The following is a 22,768-nucleotide window of genomic DNA, read 5'->3' on the forward strand; positions in this document are numbered from 1 at the left end:
TTCTGTCTCTAGTGAATGTAAGAAATGACGATATGCATCACTATAGTGTTGAAGGAGTCACAGGTTATTGGTTGCAGGTGTACCGAAGGCCAGAAGTATGGGGCCCAACATTTTATTTGTTACGTTCACGCAGCAGATTGCCAGCTTGCAGACTGCACTGCATATTCGTATATAATGAAGCACAAGTCATGAAGGCTCCCCAGGCTGGTATTAATTTGTTGTTTATTTGCTGCATTCAGTTGACTGGAAGAACACCATGTGCATGCCCTGGAGTCTGTATCAGAAGTAATCTAATAAGATATATTTAAAAGGCAGTTCAGTACTTTTCAGAAGTATGTTGTCATCTCTGCATGTGATTTGTTGACTGTTATAAGGTTGGGGCAAGTTATTCACCTGTAGCCCCAACCCAGAGGCTAGGTCGGCCAGGGCGTTCTCGGCTCACCAGGCCCCAGTGACCCCTGTAGTCTGGCCGGGTGCCTGCCGGCTTACCTGTAAGCTCACCAGAGCTGCGTTGTCCTCCGCCGCTGTAGCTCTGGGTATTAAATTGGGGAGAAAACTACAAAAAAACTAATTGGCGACTACTAAATTTTTAAAAAAAAAGCAATCTCTTAACTATACGGTTCACCAGGTGTAACCCTTCAAATTGGATACATCACTGATTTTAATATTTAGCTGTCAATCAGCTCATAGGAAAGTTTAAGCTTGTCTTTGCTGGAAATGACAGACACAAGACAGAAGAGTCATGGTTATCAAATGGGTGAACAAAACAGGTATTGTTAGTTTTGAACACTCCCCCAATACTGCATTTTCTAACAGATCAGACGACACAGTCTTCCCAGCTTTCTCAGGGGACAAAAAAGTATGAGACATAAGTAGTTTACATACAATAGGATTCTAGGTAAAGGGGAAAAAACATTGCAAAAACATTATACCATGGCAACAAGACATAAGAAACGATTTAGTGGAATTGAAGTGAATACAGAAAACAATCTCTGAAAATGTTAACAATATATATTTTTTGACATCTAAATAGTTTTCTTCACACAGAGAATTATGGGATGGGTTACCTAGTTGTGGATGCTGAACACTTACTTGGATCCTTTAAAACCCAACCTGACAAGGTCTTGAGATCAATCAACTACAGGGAACCGGGGCGAGCTTAGATGGGCTGAATGGCCTCCTGTCCTTCTTAAATGTTCTTATGTTCTTATACGTCGAATAGGGATGTCAATCTCAGAAATCGCAGGTCAGTGATTGTGAAGGTTTCAGATGGACAGAAGTGCATTTGTAGTTTAAATCTAATCTAGTAATATATAAATGGCACTTTAAACCAGGGTTAGACTCCTACAGAAAATAGTGAGTGAACTGTAAAGTACGAAGCAGGGTACGCATCCCAAGGACCCACTGATCCAGGTGACAAAGTACTATTTTGTTAATCAAATTTACAGCTCTACTCAGGGCGGATTAACTATTTCTCTACCCAGTTGATCCCATGTAAGCAGGGCCGGATTAACAAAGTCAACAAAATGAATACAGTTTAAAAATGCAAACTATATCTGATCCAATACACCAACATGGAACAATCTGAACAATAATGCTATGCAACTGTTTAAACGTTAAAAAAAAAATCTATTATTTTACATACTGTTTGGTTTGGTAAGTATGTCATACAAGTTAACTGTAAAGTGAGAGCAGAGGTAATTCTGCTACCACATCATGTTAAAAGCAGTGTGGACACAAGAGTAAAACAAATAATTATCCTTTGACAGAATACAGAACACAATATACCAAAAATAAATAAATAAATAAAATCCTCCCAAATACAATATTCAGTTCTCAAAAGAACACAATTGATAATACAGGGACGAGGCGCTTCATATAGTATTATATATTTTATTCATTGATTTGTGTTAAACAAAATCGTAATGAAAAATTGCACTCACCCCCAACCCCCCCCCCCCAAAAAAAAGTGAGTGGACGGTGTACACCCTTGAAAGAAAGTGAGTGAACGGTGTACACCCTTGAAAAAAAGTGAGTGGACGGTGTACACCCTTGAAAAAAAGTGAGTGGACGGTGTACACCCTTGAAAAAAAGTGAGTGGACGGTGTACACCCTTGAAAAAAAGTGAGTGGACGGTGTACACCCTTGAAAAAAAGTGAGTGGAAGGCGTTCATCTGCATTCACCCTCGAGTCTAACCCTGCTTTAAACCATTCATAAATAGTTTTTCAAAATTCCAAGCAGTTTTAAAATACAGTGCACAGACAGCAGAGTGTTACTGAGCAGTACATTCACCAATAGAGCCCCAGACATGACTTCTTCATATTTTTGTGGCGACCTATTTGAGTATTTTTGCCTCAGCTATTTGACTTTGTATCCATTCTACCCCTATTCTGTACACAGTTGCAAGTATGTCTCACATATTGGAGTGCAAATCTGATGAACCCGATGAGGTTGATTCAATATTTGCATGTGGCTATTTAGGATATTCAGGTTTGTAAATTCCTGGCAACGAAGGTAATGTTGGGTGATAGGTGTTTACCAAAGGTGCCCCACAATCACTTTAGGTGTCTGATTTCTTGGTTATTCCATAGTTCCTCTATACAAGTGTAACTGCATCCATAGACAGACCTAGCTTACATTCTAGTTTGTTAACATATCCACAAGTTAGTTTCCACACTGCCAGTTACGAGACTACCACTGCAGCAGTAGAAGGTGATGAATGTCAATTACTGTTTTAGCTCTGGAAGTTACAAAGGTCAACAAACATACAGATGGATGGTTGGATGCATCTTACATACCTAGGTATCCAACAGTATGCCTACCTGTTTTGTACCTGCAAAGAATAATGATATTGAGGTGATGGAAAAAAATATTTTGCTCTAAACTTTTACCACCCTGTATCATGATTTACTGGTCTATTTCCTCCACTGGCTGGTGTCTTACCATGCTTTCCCTAGGTTTTGCTACGCCTGGATATACTTTAGCCGTGGATTAACAAAGTCAAATCTGTCTAAAGGAAAAGCCTGTCATGAAAATCCTGGTCTTGTTAGTTGAGAGGGTAAGGACTTTACTGTAAGAGAGTGATGAAAGAGGGAGGCTGAGGAATGCCTTATCCTGCATGCTCATACGTAGCAGCACTGAAAGAGACTTTGTAATAAATGTAGGCAAACGGATTGACGCGATGTTCTTCTCAATGTCATGATATATATTGATGGATTGCAGCTAATCTTGGTAAAGCTAGACACTGCTGAGCCTGCAGCTTGGGGCTCAAAGACTACTGTGACATCACTCCCCATTAACCCATTCCACACCCTCACCACTCTCCTGAGCTCAGTCAGCTCCACTTCATTTCCATCTGGGTCCACGCTGGGTACACACAGGTCTTTGTTTAAAGTATTTTAAAGGGTTAACAGCCTAAACTCCATTAAAGTTATTGTAGATAACAAAATAATGTCATACCTTTGACCTGTTTTGCATTTCCATAGCAGGATTTCATTCTGCCACCATTTAGGGCAATTATATAAACGATAAACCCAAACAAGAAAGTCTGTCAAACTAAAAGATATACAGCTAAACTACAAGGGGGTTGAGAGAATGTTGTTGGGATAATGAATAGTAACATATGTTTGTTCATAACCATTTAAATTTAAAGTAACTACAATTCAGTCCATAAGTACACAGTACTGTGCACTTTTGAAGCCTTCTTAGAGGAGTTCACATAGCTAATCCAAACCATTACTTTAAGTGCAGTAACAGAGTTCTGAGATCAATCAGCTAGGAGCCGGGCGAGTTTAGATGAATGGCCTCCTCTAGTTCATACGTTTTCTTATGTATTCTCACACAGTTGATTGACCAAGTCCAAGCAGGATGCCCTTGCACAGTTTTCAGGTACAGCAGTAAGCAAACAAATGTCCTAATATAAAACAACCCCAACAATATTGGGAGTAACTGGTGATAACGAGTAGTGCTTTACCTGATGAGCGGGATGAGTGGCTAGTTTGTAACCGAGAAGAATGTCTCTGTTCCTCTTAATCTTTCTCATGGTTCGATGCAGTTCCAGGACAGAAGGACAGATTATTTACAGAGAAGTTCCTATACTGCTGCTCTGGCCCTGTACAATAGAACAAGCTTGTATCGTCAGTAATGCCATTGGTCAGTTTTCCTGTCTTTGTAGGGCCAGGGGCTATTTTATTGGCTCTAACTTGGAGCCGTAACAACTGGGATTGGCTGACATGCTGACATGGTAGCAGAATCAGAGGTAGGCATTGCAAGGGTTAAGAAGATCCTCCTGCAGCCAGTGAGAGCAGAAGTAGGTCACGCAGCCATCCTGTCCATCACAGTGATGGAAAGAGCAGCATTAGAGTGGTGTACTAAGAATACTGCAGCACCACTGTCAAAACAGAATCTATCTGTGAAATAAACATTCTAGAATTCTAGAATACTGCAGCACCACTGTCAAAACAGAATCTATCTGTGAAATAAACATTCTAGAATTCTAGAATACTGCAGCACCACTGTCAAAACAGAATCTATCTGTGAAATAAACATTCTAGAATTCTAGAATACTGCAGCACCACTGTCAAAACAGAATCTATCTGTGAAATAAACATTCTAGAATTCATGTTTAATGATATCCATGATACATTTAGGCCATTGTTTATGTTTGTATCGAATATTGTTTAGGGTGCTGTATGATACAAGCTGATATCCACGCCACAGAGCGGCTACCCATGAGTGGGCTTACTGGCCACTCTGACCTTGAGTGGATGAAAATCAGCATGCATCATACATAGCACCTTACACTATATGTATTTTTAACATATAGTTAAATAAGAGTAATTTAAGTATGGTGAATGCAATACAAGCCATCTGATACAAAGACATTTAAGATGGCTGCATCACATCAATGTCAGGTTGTACTGTATACAGCTATGGACACAAGTTTTGCATCACCCAGAATTTTAGAATTGAGACACCGGTCATTACAAAATAAAAATAAAAAAAAACAAAAAAACCATATGAATATAATTTAGATATTTTATTTAACATCATGTAATCAAAGAAACTACTAAATTATATTTCAAAAGTCTAATGGAAGTCATAATAGTAGTACAGTATTTAATGTTAGATTTCGAAATGTCAATTTTTTAAAATTTCTGTCAGTTTTTTGTTTAGTATATGGAAAACTATGACACAGTATGCAATTCAATATGACAATTTATTAATTCTATAGGGTAATGCAAAACATTTGGCCAGCGCTATACAGTATAATTGTTGTTTTGGGTTTCTTTTCACAATTAAAAAAAAAATCTACAAACAGAAAACTCATTCTGTTACAGAAGCTCATGCCATTACAAATAAATAGAATTAAAATGAGTAAATAATAGATTGTAATGCAGATTGGCACAGAATAATCAAATTGCTTTGCTCTGAGTGCTGTTTGCATCCCCAAAGGCATAGTTTATATCATCTACTCTATGTTTTCTTAATATTTAATGTCTTGCTTTCCCAACTCACTTCGGCACACGCCTTACACTTTGGGTCTTAAATAAACTTTTGGGCTGCGTGCTGCTAGTCTTGTAAGATTAGAAGGTTCCTTTCACAATAAATAAATACACATCACTAATGTTACAAACCTAGTGTGGAGCAACATAAGACTATAAAGCTTTTCAGGCAGGAAATCTATAGTATCATTAATACAAGCTCTTGTACATCGCATTTATTCATTGGTCAAATCGACAAGCCAATTACTGGCAAGTTTCCATCAGCCTATAAGGTATATAATTCGCTAACTCAGGCCTGCCGTGCATTTGAATTACCACCTCCTCCCCAGCCAGCACCTCCTCACTCCCAGCCTCGTCCTGAGGGGCCTCATATTTTCTGTTCACCGGGATGAACACGCCACATAGATTTATTATTTTATTTTTTGTTTTTTAGCAGACGGCACCGAGATGCTCTGAAGGATGAGGCTGTGCTCCACCTGTTTTTCTTCAACTTTATTTTTTTTCAACCATTGTTTGTGTTCAATGTTTTTTGGAAATCTATAAAATTTGTATTTTAATAAAGATGGTTATTATACGCAAGATTGTCCTGACTGCATATTTATAATGTCTTTTAACCTGTGAATTGCAAAGCACTGAAGTAGACTGTACCTCACACGACTGATTAAGTGCTCTCCCTGACAGACTTCAATAGAGGACTGATAAGAACATTAGGCTGGCTTTATGAATGCCCGAGTGATGACTGTATGCAGGGCCGGATTAACCTATACACAAATTATGCTATAGTGTAGGGCCCTCAGCAGAACTGGGGCCCCCGCGAGGTCGTCGTTTGTTTGGGACATTTTACAAAAACTGCATGCGGGCGGACGGGCCCACACACACAGGAAGAGAGGACCACAGAAGCTTGCTTTCGGTTCATTTGGCTCTTTATGACGGCTAGCTTTTTTGTAAGTCTGTGATCCAAAATGCATCATGTTGTGTTCTATGTTAATTAACATGATCATGAACAACAGTGAGATTGAATTATTATCACTTGAATGTGATTTATATCGTATGGTATAAGTCAGTAAAGCATACACAGTTTAACAAGCCTCATGCCCAGCTGTGATCAGCAGAGAGAAAGCAGACATAAAGTGCTCCGATAAGTGATCTAATTCAGTTCAATGACGCTTTCTCATTATTACTGATTGGCACTGAAAAAATGCGTAAATTGAAATTGAAGTAAAAGTGCAACACCAATCACATTGAATATAAAAGCTTTTTTTTTTTTTTAAATGCAATTGTCAAGTCTGCAAAACATTAAAAGTCCCTATTTTTGGTTTGAAACTGGAAAATTAGTGGTTACCATGCACAGGCAAAATGGAAAATACTGTAAAGTGACTGCATCTGTATTTGTTTTTGTCTTTTGTTTGATTTTTTTGTGCTTGAACATGTATTTAAGAAAAATAATACCATGCTCAGTTCTTCTCAGTGCTGTGAAAGAGCGGGCTGGAACTGTCCATTTTGCACTCCGCTCCATCAATCTATCCCGCTCCGCTCCCCCGCTCTATCTACAATTGGCTCGCTCCGCTCTGCTCACACTCTCTGTCTCCAACACAGGGCCGGATTAACCAATATGCCAATAACACCATTCACCATAATATGCATAGGGCCCCCAAAATATGGGTTAGCGTAGGGTCCCCTTGTCCTTTAATCACGCCCTGACTGTATGGACCTTTCTGGAGAACAGACTTTGCTGCCTGGAAGCCCTTGATAAACATGAGGAATAGTCACATAGGCCCCAAAATAATATCTGGTAGACTTTGAATCACAGCTGTCCTGGAAGCCCATGGTGGCCCTGCTCCCAGTGTGTTCCTAATGTCCACCTCTTAAGCACTGATTTAAAATACAATTTGGTAAAGGCAGCTCCATGCTTGCCAATGACGTCTGTCCACCTGCTTGCGGCTAAACCCTGAGCAAATACTGTATAATACTGTCCTACCTGATGACAATCAAACCATAAGTGAGATGGATCATCTGAGTTTGTAGATACAGTGTTCACAGGAAACAACGATAAGACAGTATCCTATTGGATTTCGTTTTAATTGCTTGCCCCTTCAACATCTTTCCACGGACAAGAAGCTGCTAAATGAACACAGGCCCCCAGTAATTGAATAATGAAACGTTGGCAGTGCAGCATCCCAGCCCGTTTTGAACATAATCCTGTGTGGTGTAATTGCAGGCTGTTGGTCGAGGGTTCTGGTTTCCATGGCAACCCAAGGTCCAGACATGTTATTGAATTGCAAATCCAATATCAGTGAAGTAAATGGTAAACAGAATTAAAATACAAACCATTAATTGATCTTTAGCAGAAGAAAAAAGTCACGTTGTACACGCTTTGGGTCCAGCACATGATACTATTTTGTAGCAAAAAAAAAAAAAGAGCATAATTTACTTAAAAAAACATTAAGAAAAAACAATATACCTTTCACATAATAAGGCACTGTGAAAGGGTGAGTGTCCCCTTGTAACGTTTGTGCTGAGGCGCTGTGTGGTGGAGTGATGGTCCCCTGCACAGAGCAGTCTTTGGGGTTAGATGTGATTTTTACTTAAGGTATTTTCCTATCCAACTATTAACTCCTATTTTTTTAAACAGGTAAAATGCCTATTGATTTTACAAAACTAGACAGCTGAGTGATATATTTCAGGTTCTCTTAAGAACTCCCAAGGTGCTTGTTTCCCATTGTGTAGCCCTGACATCATTTCAGAAAAGGATCAGATTTTATTAAAGACTGGAGAGGGAACACTAGAACAGCACACTACCCTGTCAATTCAACCCTATAGACCAGCACACTACCCTGTCAATTCAACCCTATAGACCAGCACACTACCCTGTCAATTCAACCCTATAGACCAGCACACTACCCTGTCAATTCAACCCTATAGAACAGCACACTACCCTGTCAATTCAACCCTATAGACCAGCACACTACCCTGTCAATTCAACCCTATAGAACAGCACACTACCCTGTCAATTCAACCCTATAGAACAGCACACTACCCTGTCAATTCAACCCTGTTGCTGCTCTTGTTTAAAACTCCCTTCAATAAAGACCTGCAATAACAGTAACACTGCCCTTATAAAAGTGTACCGCAGTATTCTTGCCCTGTATTTTTGCAGTGCTTTTCCCATGGTTATACTCTGCATTTCCCATAGTTTACCCTGATTTGCCATGTTTATTAATATGCTTTACCATACCTCTAAATCTCAAAAATGTTCAAAGGGAAAATATCTATATGTTGTTGGTAGCTATAATATAATAATGTTCAATAAAATAAAATTCAATTATTACCGAAACCTTTTAAACCACATTTATATTTTAACCTAAACCCTAGATTCATCAATATGCCCTGAGAAGGCAAATCTGCATTGTAAACTTCCTGTATTAACAGCAATTCTGGAAGCTGAGATGACGTCACCTGATTCAAAAGTAGTCTCTGTTTTAAACTCCTATCCACTCTTAACTGCAGGACTGGCAGTGGCACATGATGTAGTCTGAGCCCTGTTTTTAATTGGAGGAGCCCAGAGCCTCCCCTGGGCTCCACTCACAGCCTGCTGAAGCAGTGCTTTACTGAGTATGTGCGGTTATGAGTAATGTGTTGAATAAAAAGTGAAAAAGTGTTTTGCCTGTACACTGAAATTGAACAGCAGTTTCAGCAACATTTGTACAGTAACGCAGTTTCAGTACAAAAATGTCTCAGTGGAGAAACAAACTGTCACTTGCTGACAGGGTAAAGGTTCTGGAAGCTCAGCAGAACCCCACATCGTCTCTGTCCTCCGTTGCTGCTCAATTTCACATCTTCAAAAGCCAGGCAGGGAGGATAAGCGAAAACAGAGATGCTATTCTGGGTGAGTGGCGATCAAACGCAAATCGCGAAATGAAAAGGAAGCGCAAGGGGAAAGACAGTAATGATTGTAGAGGACTCACTTTTCATTTGGTTTCAGCAGGCTGTTGTCAAAGGGGCGCGTATATCAAAAGTGCGGGACCTCGCTGTACATAATGGAAATATATCCAGTGAACACAATTACAGCACTGAAGTAAGACTTGATTAGCAATAACTGTTTTGTTTGGCTTTATATACTTGTCCACATGTGTTTCTGTGCTCTTTATCTGCTGCACTAATGGACTAATCCGACTTCTCATGTTGTTTAACTGCACTTCTCTTTAGCTTGACGTTAAGCAGGACAGTTGTTCACTCCACCGGGGTGTCCCTCTTAAGCGGCTTCGACTGTATTAATTTTACATCATAGCCCTCTGAGCTGCACTGTGACATCATCACCCTCTGAGCTGCACTGACATCATCACCCTCTGAGCTGTACTGTGACATCATCACCCTCTGAGCTGTACTGTGACATCATCACCCTCTGAGCTGTACTGTGACATCATCACCTTCTGAGCTGCACTTGACAGCATCACGCTCTAAGCTGCACTGTGACAGCATCACGCTGTGAGCTGCACTGTGACATCATCACCCTCTGTAATACCTTTGTAGAAAAGTAGGCTCCTCTGACACATCTTTTTGCTTTAGGGTTTGTACTTGTGCCCTCTCTGACTTAGAAGTCACCAACCGCCACTGTTCTGCATGCTTTACAATACTTACCAGTGCTTTACCGACTTCACTGTGCTTTATCACACTTTGCGTTGCTTTTACGTTGTGTGTGTGGGAATGTATAGGGTGGCAGGGATGGGGTTAAATCTGCCCCTGCCAGCAATCACAGGTGTGGCCTTTCCCCAGTTAGGTAACTGATGCTAATTGGGGATTGGCCACATGTATAAAAGCAAGGAGAAATCCTTTGTTTAGGGGGGTTTGGAGAGGTGGTGTTGAGGTGATCGCGTGATCACATGTACAGGGTTTTTGGAGAGCTTAGTCAGTGAAGGTGAATGCCCAGCCTGACAAAAGAATGGTTTTGTTTAACCTTTTTTTTGGCCTTTGTGCCCTGTTTGATTTGTGTATTTTGTTTAATAAACGTGCGCAACATCACTGCAGCATTGTCTGTCTCGTTCTTGATGCTATCCTGCTACACAGCGATTAAGCACAGAAGAGTGTTTCATAAAATGAAAGACAAGTTACATCCTGACACACCTATACATTTTTTCAGCACGGAGAATCCGCAATGAATGAATGATTTATTGATTGCAATTGCAGATGATTTAATGAACTGTGATGGGCGCTCAGGGCCCGATGACTGTGGTGGGCACTCAGGGCCCGAGTTAATGATAAATTTGGCCGGAGGCCTCGTCCATGGGTGCTCGATGGTTACCTGCGTGAGGCCGGCTGGAAAAACATGTACAGTTACATGCATCACAGTGCCGCAGAGGAAGTGGCTATGGGCAACCTCCCCCCAAAAGACGAGGCCGCCAAACTATGAACGGAAAAATAATAATAAATGATTAACACACCCCACAGTGGCACACTGCCACCTACCCCCCAAAATATTGAAAATGTTATGAAAATCAGCAGCTGAGACACGGCCCGTCCCCCAGAGCATGACTGCGCCGGGGGAGAGAGCCCAGCCTGTCCAACCCGACCACTCACCCTACAGAACTAAATACGAACCGCTCAGCACTCAGGTAAGGAAAAACACCCTACTCACATATTTTTAATTTTTGATGTAGGGTGAAACCTCAGGGAATCCGTGGTTGAGGGCAGCCCTTCCTCCAGGCTCTAAGCGGTTGACTTCCGCTTCGGTTTCCCAGCGTGTGACTGAGAGCCCGAAACAAAAGAAGCGGCATGGGAGAATAACACACAGAGCCTTTATGCGCTTGCTGATGATGAGTTGGCCAGAGGCGGACTCTCCTTGCAGAAAAGCAACCAAGTTTACAATTTTTACCAATGCAGACATTTCTCACTTTTGTATGGTGTGATGCGAGAATGACCTACTTGAAGATTAAATCTTACAGTTATTTGCAAATTGAATGTAAATCGGATAATCCCAATGTGACTCATTGCAAATCTGATTTACGAGCCTAAACCGCTCAGTTCAGTAGATCCCAAGTTCAAGTCACAAATATTTTATGTAAACTTCAGATCTTATGCAGATTTCCCTTAACATTACAAGGCACTACATGGTACTCCTCTTAGCAATTGACTAATATTTAATGTATTACCTGTTTAAAATCCTATCATGTGTGTTCTATGTGATTCTCTTTTGTTGTTTCTGCTTGAATGTTTATTTGCCATGCTTACTAACTATTCCAGCAAAGACTACTTCTGAAAAGACTCCTAAGGGGTGTTTTTTTCTGAAGTGAAAGGTGGAAGCATGTTAGCTTGCGCTGCCAAAAGAGACCCGCAGCAGAAGTATGGTGCACTGAAACTGATATGCTTTGCCGCCTCACTTCAGAAAAAACAGCCTTCAGGAGTCTTTTCAGAAGCGTGTTTTACTGGAATAGTTAGAAAGTACGGTAGATCAGTGTGACAAAGAGAGAGTGAATTCTTGTTTTAGATCTCCCTTCCGACCGGTGACGGTGCTGGGGAGGAGGAGCAGACATCCCCAGGAGAGGTGGAAGCCGGCCATCTTGGAAGGGGGGCGGGTCCACGGTGCGCAACGTCACCAACCCAGACGGGGAGCGCTGTGGCAATCGCGCATTGGTCAACGGTGGTTGCCCGCGCTGCCCAATGGGAACGGGACGGAGCGTACAAAAGGGGGCGTGGCCCGGAGTTCTGTTCCTTCTGGCAAGGTACTGCGTGAGAGACGGTGAGAGAGAGAGAGAGAGAGAGAGAGAAAGGAAGTAAACGGACGGAATACAAATAACGAGGGGAAGGGAAATAAGAAGGAAGGTTGTGTGGCACAGAGGTTCCCTGTTAACCCCTTGTTTTATTGCACCCATTAGAGCACTAACGGGACGCTCCGGAGTGAGACGGGAGGAGCGCAAACCCGGAAGTGCTGCACTGGCTCCATTATTTTCTGTTGTGGCACAATAAAGCCGCGGATTATAACTAAAAGCCGGGATTGGTCTCTTTTATTCTTCCCACCACCCACTCAGCCATTCCTGTCACACGTGGTGTCAGAAGTGGGATGGACCCCACCACTTTATCCGCGATTCTGGAGGCGTTGGACAGCCGGAGGGAGGCTGAGGAACGGAGGAGGGAGGAGCGGTACACAGCCCTCATCGAAAGGGTCGGGATGGGGATGACGTCGGCGGCAACCGGCCCCGTGATGGTGGCCCCGAAGGCCCGGGCTCAGAAGATGACGGCGGAGGATGACCCCGAAGCCTACCTCGTAGCCTTCGAACGGCTGGCTACCACCGCAGCATGGCCCCGGGAGTACTGGGCAAGCCAACTTGGCCCCTGCTTGATGGGAGAAGCGCAAGCAGCATACCGGGCCATGACTGATGAAGACGCCAGCCAGTACGAGGTAGTGAAGCAGGCTATCCTCCGCCGCCTTAATATCACGGGGGAGACCCACCGAGTCCGCTTCCGGGAGTTCCAGCGACCAGCAAACACCCGGCCCAGGGTGGTGGCCCAACGATTGTGCGACCACATGGCGCAATGGCTGAACCCCAGCCAGAAAACTGGGATCCAGATGGGGGAAGCCATTGTAATGGAACAATTTTGCCATGTGGTCGGGGCGGAGACGCAAGCGTGGATACGCCGGCACAATCCCACCACTCTGGAACAGGCCGTGGCCCTGGCGGAGAATTTTGAGGACTCCCTCGTGTCCGCCCGCTCCACGTTGCTGGACTGCACCCCTCCCTCCTCTACCAAAGGACCACCACCGAACTTCGCTCCCGGACCACGACCCAGCAAATCACCAGTCCCGTCGGGTCATCCAGCCCCCTTACCGTGGAGGCAGAGGTTGGCCCCCAGCTGGGGTAGAATGGCTCCCCCTGCCCCGCTGACATACCAACAGCGGGACAGATACGTACCATCCTCACCCTCTGCCCCTCCAATCTGTTTCAGGTGCCAGCAGTCGGGACATATCGCGAGATACTGCCCGGCCGCTATGGAATGCGATGTGGCTGCGTGTCACCTGGCGTCTGAGACAGGTAAGAAATGGGGAAATGGTCGGGAGGGCCCGTGTATTGTTGATGTGGCGCTGGGGAATGTGAGTACCCACGCATTAGTGGACACAGGGTGTGAGCAAACTCTGATTCGAACAGCTCTCCTTGGCGGTATGTCGTGGCAGCCACAAGGCCAGGTGGCGATCTCCTGTATCCATGGGGATACGGCGACATACCCCACTCTAAAAGTATACTTATCGGTAGGTCCGATAAAGCGCCACCTAGTAGTGGGGGTGGCCGAGAAGTTACCACACCCAGTCATTCTGGGTCGAGACTGGCCGCAATATAAAGATTTACTAAAAGCATCGGCAGCCTCGACCACACGTGTAAACACGGCAGATTCCCGAGGAAAGGAAGTCATTGGCACCGTTTTTCCTTTCCACGCCGAACTGTTTTCTCCCCTTTTCCGTCCTAGGAAAACACGTAAGGAGAGACGGAAGGAAAAGTGGGAGGGCGCATCGATGAGACACGGCTGGGGACTGGCGGGGGAAGGTTCTGATGGTCCCAAACGCCAATCGAAGGGAGTGGGGACACAGTGTGACCGGGCGGGCGAGGTTACTGGACCCTCGAGGGCAGAGACTGCTCCAGCCCCCGTCGATATCCCGGACGTGTGGGCCTCAAGCGCGGACCTAGTGTGGGAGCAAAACAACGACCCCACACTGGTGCACGCTTGGGAACAGGTCCGGTCTATCGAGGGTAAGGATGTTGATGGCATTGGGACGCTGGTATATCCTCATTTCGTTGTAGAGGGGCACTTGCTATATAGAGTAAACCCCGCCCCGGGCACAGGACAGCCTGTCAAACAGTTGATGGTTCCCCCGTCCTGTCGACCAGAGGTCATGAGGCTGGCGCATGACGTCCCCTTTGCAGGACATCTTGGTGTTGACAAGACGAGGGACAGGATACTGGCTCGATTTTATTGGGCAGGGCTCTACACCGAGGTGGCGAAATATGTAGCTACCTGCCCGGACTGTCAGAGAGTAGCGCCGGGTCGAGTGCGCCCCGCCCCTTTGGTCCCACTGCCCATTGTCTCCATTCCCTTTGAACGCGTTGCAATGGACATAGTTGGGCCAGTGCTGCCTTCTGATTCCGGGTACACACACATATTAGTGATGGTGGATTATGCGACGCGGTACCCGGAAGCAGTTCCGCTGCGGTCCACTAGTGCCACTGCAATTGCGAAAGAGTTAAGTCAGATTATGGCTAGAGTAGGGATCCCAAAAGAAATATTAACTGATCATGGAACAAACTTTTTATCGAAAACGCTACAGCAAGTGTATAAAATTCTAAAAATACGTCCCATCAGGACGTCGGTTTATCATCCCCAAACGGATGGACTGGTGGAACGTTTTAACCAAACTTTGAAGCAAATGTTGAGACGGTTTGTGAGTCAGGAGCAGAAACATTGGGCCACTCTTCTCCCTTATCTCCTCTTTGCAGTGAGAGAGGTGCCTCAGAGCTCAACGGGATTTTCCCCCTTTGAGCTGCTGTATGGCCGGCAGCCACGGGGCATCCTCGACCTGTTGAGGGAAGGTTGGGAAGAACACAAGGGCTCCTCTAAAAATGTAGTGCAGCATGTGCTCCTACTGCGTGATCGCCTTGATTTAATTGGTCGATTGGCTCAAGACAATCTTAGATCGGCTCAACGTCGGCAACAGCAGCATTACAATACTAATGCACGAATTCGAACTTTTCGGCCCGGAGATAAAGTGATGCTGCTTCTCCCGTCATTGGAGTCAAAACTGTGTGCTAAATGGCAGGGGCCATATGAGGTGATACGGGCTGTAGGATTAGTGAATTATGAAATTAGACAGCCTGATCGCCGGAATAAAACAGAAATTTATCACGTCAATTTATTAAAGCCCTGGAAGGCAAGGGAGGTCTTATTCATAGCCCCAGGCGAGATGGAGGATGACTTTGGACCCTGTATAGAGGCCCCTAGCCCCAGCCAGATTTCAATGGGGGGACAGTTACTTCCGGATCAGCAAGTAGAATTACGTAAGTTGATTGGGAAATTTGGGGATGTGTTTTCTGATGTGCCCGGCAGGACTAACCTTACCAAATATGCTGTTATTACTCCGCCAGGTGTCACTGTTCGGGAGAGGCCCTACCGGATCCCAGAAAGTCGGCGGAGTGGCGTCCAGAACGAGGTGAGGGCGATGCTTGAACTTGGGGTCATTGAGCCTTCCAGAAGTGAGTGGTGCAGTCCTATTGTTATCGTGGCCAAGAAGGACGGCACTAATCGCTTCTGTGTTGACTTTCGAAAGGTCAATGCTATCGCCAAGTTCGATGCCTACCCCATGCCTCGGATCGACGAACTCCTCGACCGACTGGGAACGGCCAGGTTTATCTCAACTCTGGACCTGACGAAGGGATATTGGCAGATCCCTTTGACTCGTGATTCATGTGAGAAAACTGCATTTTCAACTCCGGATGGTTTGTTCCATTTTAAAACCATGCCGTTTGGGCTACATGGTGCGCCCGCTGCCTTTCAGAGACTGATGGACGAGGTGTTACATCCCCATCGTGAGTATGCAGCAGCGTATATTGACGATGTGGTTATATATAGCTCCACCTGGAGAGAGCATGTAATTCGACTGGAAGCCGTCCTTCAGTCTCTAAGGGCTGCTGGGCTAACAGCTAACCTGAGGAAATGTGCGTTTGCTAAATTAGAAACACAGTATTTAGGATTTATCATGGGGAATGGACGGGTGAAACCCGTGGCCACCAAAGTCCAGGCTTTGGTGGATGCGGCTGTCCCCAAAACCAAATCCCAGGTGAGGTCACTATTGGGATTGGCTGGTTATTACCGCCGCTTTATCCCCGAGTATGCCACCGTGGTCAATCCTTTGGTAGACCTCACTAAGAAATGTGCACCACATTTAATTAAGTGGTCAGAAGAGTGTCAGGGGGCGTTTGAGACCATTAAACAAAAACTGTGCCAGGCTCCTGCGCTAATAGCACCAGACTTTAGCAAGAGATTCCTCCTCCATACTGACGCGTCAGAGGTCGGTTTGGGGGCGGTCTTGTCCCAGAGAGTTAACGGGGTGGAGCACCCCATTCTGTATATCAGCAAAAAAATGCTTCCTCGGGAGCGCAACTATTCGGTTGTGGAGAAGGAGTGTTTAGCCATTAAATGGGCAACTCACTCCCTTAGATATTACTTGCTGGGACATTCATTTGATCTGGTCACGGACCACGCCCCACTCAGATGGTTAAGCACTATGAAGGATAGCAATGCTCGAATAACTCGGTGGTATTTGGCATTGCAGCCTTATATGTATCATATGGTGCATCGTGCTGGGAAAGATCACCAAAATGCGGATTATTTTTCCCGGGAGGGGGGAGTAATGGGAATGGTAGGTTTGGCCGAGTGTTCCTTCGGCTCCACTCTGAGCGGTGGGATATGTGACAAAGAGAGAGTGAATTCTTGTTTTAGATCTCCCTTCCGACCGGTGACGGTGCTGGGGAGGAGGAGCAGACATCCCCAGGAGAGGTGGAAGCCGGCCATCTTGGAAGGGGGGCGGGTCCACGGTGCGCAACGTCACCAACCCAGACGGGGAGCGCTGTGGCAATCGCGCATTGGTCAACGGTGGTTGCCCGCGCTGCCCAATGGGAACGGGACGGAGCGTACAAAAGGGGGCGTGGCCCGGAGTTCTGTTCCTTCTGGCAAGGTACTGCGTGAGAGACGGTGAGAGAGAGAGAGAGAGAGAGAGAGAAAGGAAGTAAACGGACGGAATACAAATAACGAGGGGAAGGGAAATAAGAAGGAAGGTTGTGTGGCACAGAGGTTCCCTGTTAACCCCTTGTTTTATTGCACCCATTAGAGCACTAACGGGACGCTCCGGAGTGAGACGGGAGGAGCGCAAACCCGGAAGTGCTGCACTGGCTCCATTATTTTCTGTTGTGGCACAATAAAGCCGCGGATTATAACTAAAAGCCGGGATTGGTCTCTTTTATTCTTCCCACCACCCACTCAGCCATTCCTGTCACAATCAGACAATAATTAAGACTCCTGTTGTGTAAAAGTTTGCGCCATTCCCAGCTTTCCTGTGAGCTACTCGTCCCCAGTACAAAAGCTGGGTGGTGTGTCTTATTAAGTTCAGGCCTAAACTAGTGTCAGACAAGTTATGTAACTGAAGGTCTTTTAAAGAGTAAGTAATGGGGTTCCGAAAAATATAGCGTTATACGTCTCTGTGTGCTGCTACAACTGTTTAAATAATGTACCTGTCATTTCTCTTTTCATTGTTAACATCCTGACAGCATTTTACACTTATAAGTTTAAAGTCTGTTTCAAAGCTCTTTTCAAAATGGCTGCTCTAGTGCACTGGGGTTTGAGATCTGTCCTTTAAATCAGTGCAGGAAGAGAGATTATATTTTTCGGAACCCCGCTACTTACTCTTTAAGAATTCTCAAATTGATAGTTTCTCAGTTTTGTACATTCCTGTAGAATGGTCATCTTTCAAAAAACGAGTTACCGGATTCTGCTGAGCCAACACTCTGGTTTGAACGATCGGCCCACTCCAACTTTTAGCTGAAAGTCACATTTTTACCATTCATTTCAATAACCAATGAACAAATAATACATGAGGGGAAATATTGCGGCTCACATAAATAGAAATAAAAAGTGCTTAGAAGTGGTTCAGGGTCAGGGTCAGGGTCAGGGTCAGGGTTATCTTCGGTTCAGATAACGAAGACGTGGAGTCTGGTGGTTTTGGATCAGGTGGTACAGAGTTCACAGTCTGAGGGATTATGCTTTCCTGTTGTTATGCTTTGTCAGCCACCTGCAACACTGTAAACCCCTGTCCCAACCAATAAAAACTCTGACCCATGAGCTGTTTGCTTCGCTGTCATCTAAGCACACTGTATCAGTAATGCAATCTAAAGCCTGATTCACACAGAACTAAAAATCACCAAATAATCAGGTGGTTTTGGGATTTTTACTGACATCGATGAAATTTAGTCCTGCGTGAACCGTCCATTTCTTTTTATCCCAGATATTTCTCAGAGGTCCTCTGATTATTTTACAGGACATCGGGACCTTCTGTAAAATGTAAAACTCAGGCTTCCTGTGTCTTTTTAGTCCCATGGGAATCGACCATGTCAGTGTCATGTTACAATTGATATAGCATTTCCAGGGTATTCGCCTCAAAGCAATATCAACTTTCGCAATCATTGATATGATCTGTGCTGAGATTCTACAGTTCAGTAAAACACAACAATTGGGCATTACCAAATTGGGGACGGGTGAAAATACAAAGCATAACTGGCAACTCTTAAAAAATGAATGCTTTTAACGGTGCATTTGAAGATATGTACGGAAAAACATATCACTCAAAGGATGAAATGGTTATTGTAGCCTTTGGAAAAGAAGGTACAACAAAATTAGTTATTTAAATCTGGTATTCTGCCCTTTTTTGCCACCTGCCACTTTTTGCTTCCTTCAGGAACTGCGTATGCTCTGTGCATGCTCTTTTGCTACCTTTGCACACTGCGCATGCTCAACACTATGCCAGAAATAGCTACCCAACCCAACCAAGAGATTAAAAATATTTAGGAGATAAGATACTTTAATTTCTGCCACTGTGTGATGGTGAATATGCTCGGAATGAAACCCACTCTATCACGAGTACCCTCGGAGCATGGTAAAATTGCAATTATATAATTTTAAACATGAGCGGGTTAATATAATTAGGAAAAACTTACCTGAGAAGGGGTGTTCCTAGCGCTGGGTCCAGTTTGATTGAAACCTGTAAAAAAATAAGTATGCATGGATTTTGAAGTTTTGCGGTGACTGTTTGTGTGGATTGCTGAGAATATGTGCACATATCCTTGGCAATGACATAATCTGCTACAAGCAAGTTTATTCATTTTAGGCTCAGAATAATATTTAGTTAAAGGAAAAGGTTAAAATCGCTGGATAATATATTTGAATACAATTTTAGTTTTGAAGATGGTATCGGCGATCTGTAGGTTTGGGTAGCCCTGGGATATTAAGTTAATGACGTAAGGTTTTAATATAGCCGGGAGTGCACCCAATACAAGTACATGGGGTAATGATAAAATAGGGTGTATTCAAGGTTAAATATAATGCCTCATTTTTCCTACTGAATATACAAGTAGCATTTCCTGACCTCAAAATACTTGCCACAATTTAATACCATTTTTTTCCTACAGAATATGTAGGGGTGGTATTTTCTGATATTTGCATAATGCCTAAATGTAGTCAGTTAAAATTACTGTGGAGAGGTCTAAATTTAGTATTTTGAGATCTATATGATACAGGCTATACATAGGAAAGAAAAAAAAAACACTAAATGGATCAAAATGGTTGCAGCAATTTGGAGAAGATAATAATCTACCGTCACAGCAGCTATTAGAAGCACACGCGCTCACGTTTAAACATGTCTCCGCCCACAAGCAACGACACAACGACAACCAACGAATCACTGACAGTCTGCTGGAGCGACAGCCAATCACAGAGTTGAAGAAAATGATCTTGTCTCCTCTCAATGACGTAAGATAAAGACCATAAAGCCCTGTGAAAATTGCAATTTTATGGGCTGCGCGGAAATCGTGAAATTAGCCCAGTATCGCGATTTTTACAATATTCTTAAGAATTAATAATGATGTAATAATTATTTGTATTTCATACAACAAATAAAAATAAATCACATTAACGAAACTGTACAGCTGTGTTATGTGTGCCTGCGTGTAGTATTCGCCATGCACAGCGCTGTGCAGTGATTATGTTACTATGTGCAATCTAAGCGGGAAATTAAAATACTACACACTGTAAACAAGAAAATGGATGTCTCTGAAAAGGCTAAAAATGTGTCTGCAGCAGCGATGGCGATAAGCTCTTGTTCTGTATATCCTGCAACGTTAATGTAGATCACTACCGAAACTCGTAATTTATGTTATATTTCAGTGCACACTCAGCGAAATGCAATACTTTACCTGTGACAATGGCGTGAATTTTAAAGAAGAACAGTTTTTTTTTGTTTTTTTTTAATAATAATAATAACAGAAACGCAACAGTCATAGACCGATCCTCTGGATTTCAGTTTCATTTTCTTTTAGCGTTTCTACTTTGTTAGTCACGTGCTTTTGTTAACCTCAGGGCTTTAAATGTTTACATTTTGCCATTTTTAACTAGATGTTCATACTTTGTTACACTACCGTGAATTTAAGATTTAAATAGCTGAAACCGTGAAATGTAAGATTTTTAAAATGTTTTGACAGTGAAATTTATGAAAATGTACCGCGAATTTGGCAGGGCCCTAGGCATAATGAATGTGTCAGTAAAATAAAATAAAAACCATGGAAAAAAATAATAAAGTTTGCATACAAGTGTTCTGAGTTTCACGAAGATCCGTCTTCATACTATGTTTTACCTTCAACAAGTAAACAAGAACAAGATTTTTCCTAATCTCGGTACTAGTAATTCACCTAAAAATAATAATAATAAAAAAGAATTTAAAATCTTAAAAGGAGTTGACATGGTTAACACTCACCAGTATTGTAAGCTCAGGACAGGCCAGGTGAGGGGATGGACAGTCATAAGAACATAAGAAGGTTTACAAACGAGAGGAGGCCGTTCAGCCCATCTTGCTCGTTTGGTTGTTAGTAGCTTATTGATCCCAGAATCTCATAAAGCAGCTTCTTGAAGTTGGTTCCAGACCCTCACAATTCTCTGTGTAAAAAAGTGCCTCCTATTTTCTGTTCTGAATGCCCCTTTATCTAATCTCCATTTGTGACCCCTGGTCCTTGTTTCTTTTTTCAGGTCAAAAAAGTCCCCTGGGTCGACATTGTCTATACCTTTTAGGATTTTGAATGTTTCAATCAGATCACCGCGTAGTCTTCTTTGTTCAAGACTGAATAGATTCAGTTCTTTTAACCTGTCTGCATACGACATGCCTTTTAAACCCGGGATAATTCTGGTTGCTCTTCTTTGCACTCTTTCTAGAGCAGCAATATCCTTTTTGTAATGAGATGACCAGAACTGAACACAATATTCTAGCATCTTGTTGGCCTTTTTTATAGCTTCCCCACATTGTCTAGATGAAAACATTTCTGAGTCAACATAAACTCCTAGGTCTTTTTCATAGATTCCTTCTTCAATTTCAGTATCTCCCATATGATATTTATAATGCACATTTTTATTGCCTGCGTGCAGTACTTTACACTTTTCTCTATTAAATGTCATTTGCAATGTGTCTGCCCAGTTCTGAATGCTGTCTAGATCATTTTGAATGACCTTTGCTGCTGCAACGGTGTTTGCCACTCCTCCTATTTTTGTGTTGTCTGCAAATTTAACAAGTTTGCTTACTATACCAGAATCTAAATCATGAATGTAGATTAGGAATAGCAGAGGACCTAATACTGATCCCTGTGGTACACCACTGGTTACCTCGCTCCATTTTGAGGTTTCTCCTCTAATCAGAACTTTCTGTTTTCTACATGTTAACCAATCTATGTGCATGCATTTAATCTTTTATGCGGGACTTTGTCAAAAGCTTGTTGTGTTGTTCAGGCTGAATCACTTGGATTCTTTAAGTTCTGAGAGAATCAGCTACCACAAACCGGATGAGCTGACAGGCCTACTCTGGTTCGTACATTTTCGCATGTGCTTGTATATTAAAGTAATGCATCCAGTCAGCTGAACTGGTCTAGAGGATTATACTCATTGGTTAGAGCACACTGGGGTGTGCCGTGGAACCTTCTGCATGCAATGGTTTAGCGCGAGTGCAATGCTTAAGCAGGTGACAATGGCCTTGAAAAATGTTAAACATGAAACACAAGGATGACTCAGCATTAATAATCTTTAGAAAGGCGTTGTTCAGATTAATTTAGTAATTCATAAACAACAAAATGAAATACCTGAGCTCCGCAGTTGGACAGGTATAACATGTTCGTTGTTTGTTTGTTTCCCGTTTTAGACCATCCCAAGAAAAACTTCACAACTGCTAAGGGCATTTCATTTTCTCGTGTGCTTAATCTACACACATTAACATACCCTCGTGTGTTTAATATGATGTGAACCGGTTCCACTGTGGTATCATAGCGTTGCAAACTGTGAAGCAAAGTAAAAGCATAGTGAAAGCAGGGTAAAGCAAAGGGAAGCATGGCAAAGCAGAGGTAAAAACGGCTAACCTTTGGCGAATGCTTAATAAAAACAAGCAAAAGTCAGGTCATTACCGTGCACTTAGTGTGTTCATCTT

At 43.3% G+C, this 22,768-nt stretch overlaps 1 long non-coding RNA gene across 1 annotated transcript in view; it reads right to left on the minus strand.

Moving 5' to 3' along the window:
• LOC131720995 (uncharacterized) overlaps positions 1 to 4,120 on the minus strand; it is a 30,249-nt gene extending 26,129 nt beyond the window's left edge. The window contains exon 1 of the long non-coding RNA XR_009319803.1: positions 3,975 to 4,120. This is a non-coding gene — a long non-coding RNA (uncharacterized LOC131720995). The remainder of the gene's footprint in view (positions 1 to 3,974) is intronic.
• Positions 4,121 to 22,768: the final 18,648 nt, after the last annotated feature.

This window comes from Acipenser ruthenus, chromosome 46 (assembly GCF_902713425.1).
Source record: "Acipenser ruthenus chromosome 46, fAciRut3.2 maternal haplotype, whole genome shotgun sequence".
NCBI classification, from domain to species: Eukaryota; Metazoa; Chordata; class Actinopteri; order Acipenseriformes; family Acipenseridae; genus Acipenser; species Acipenser ruthenus.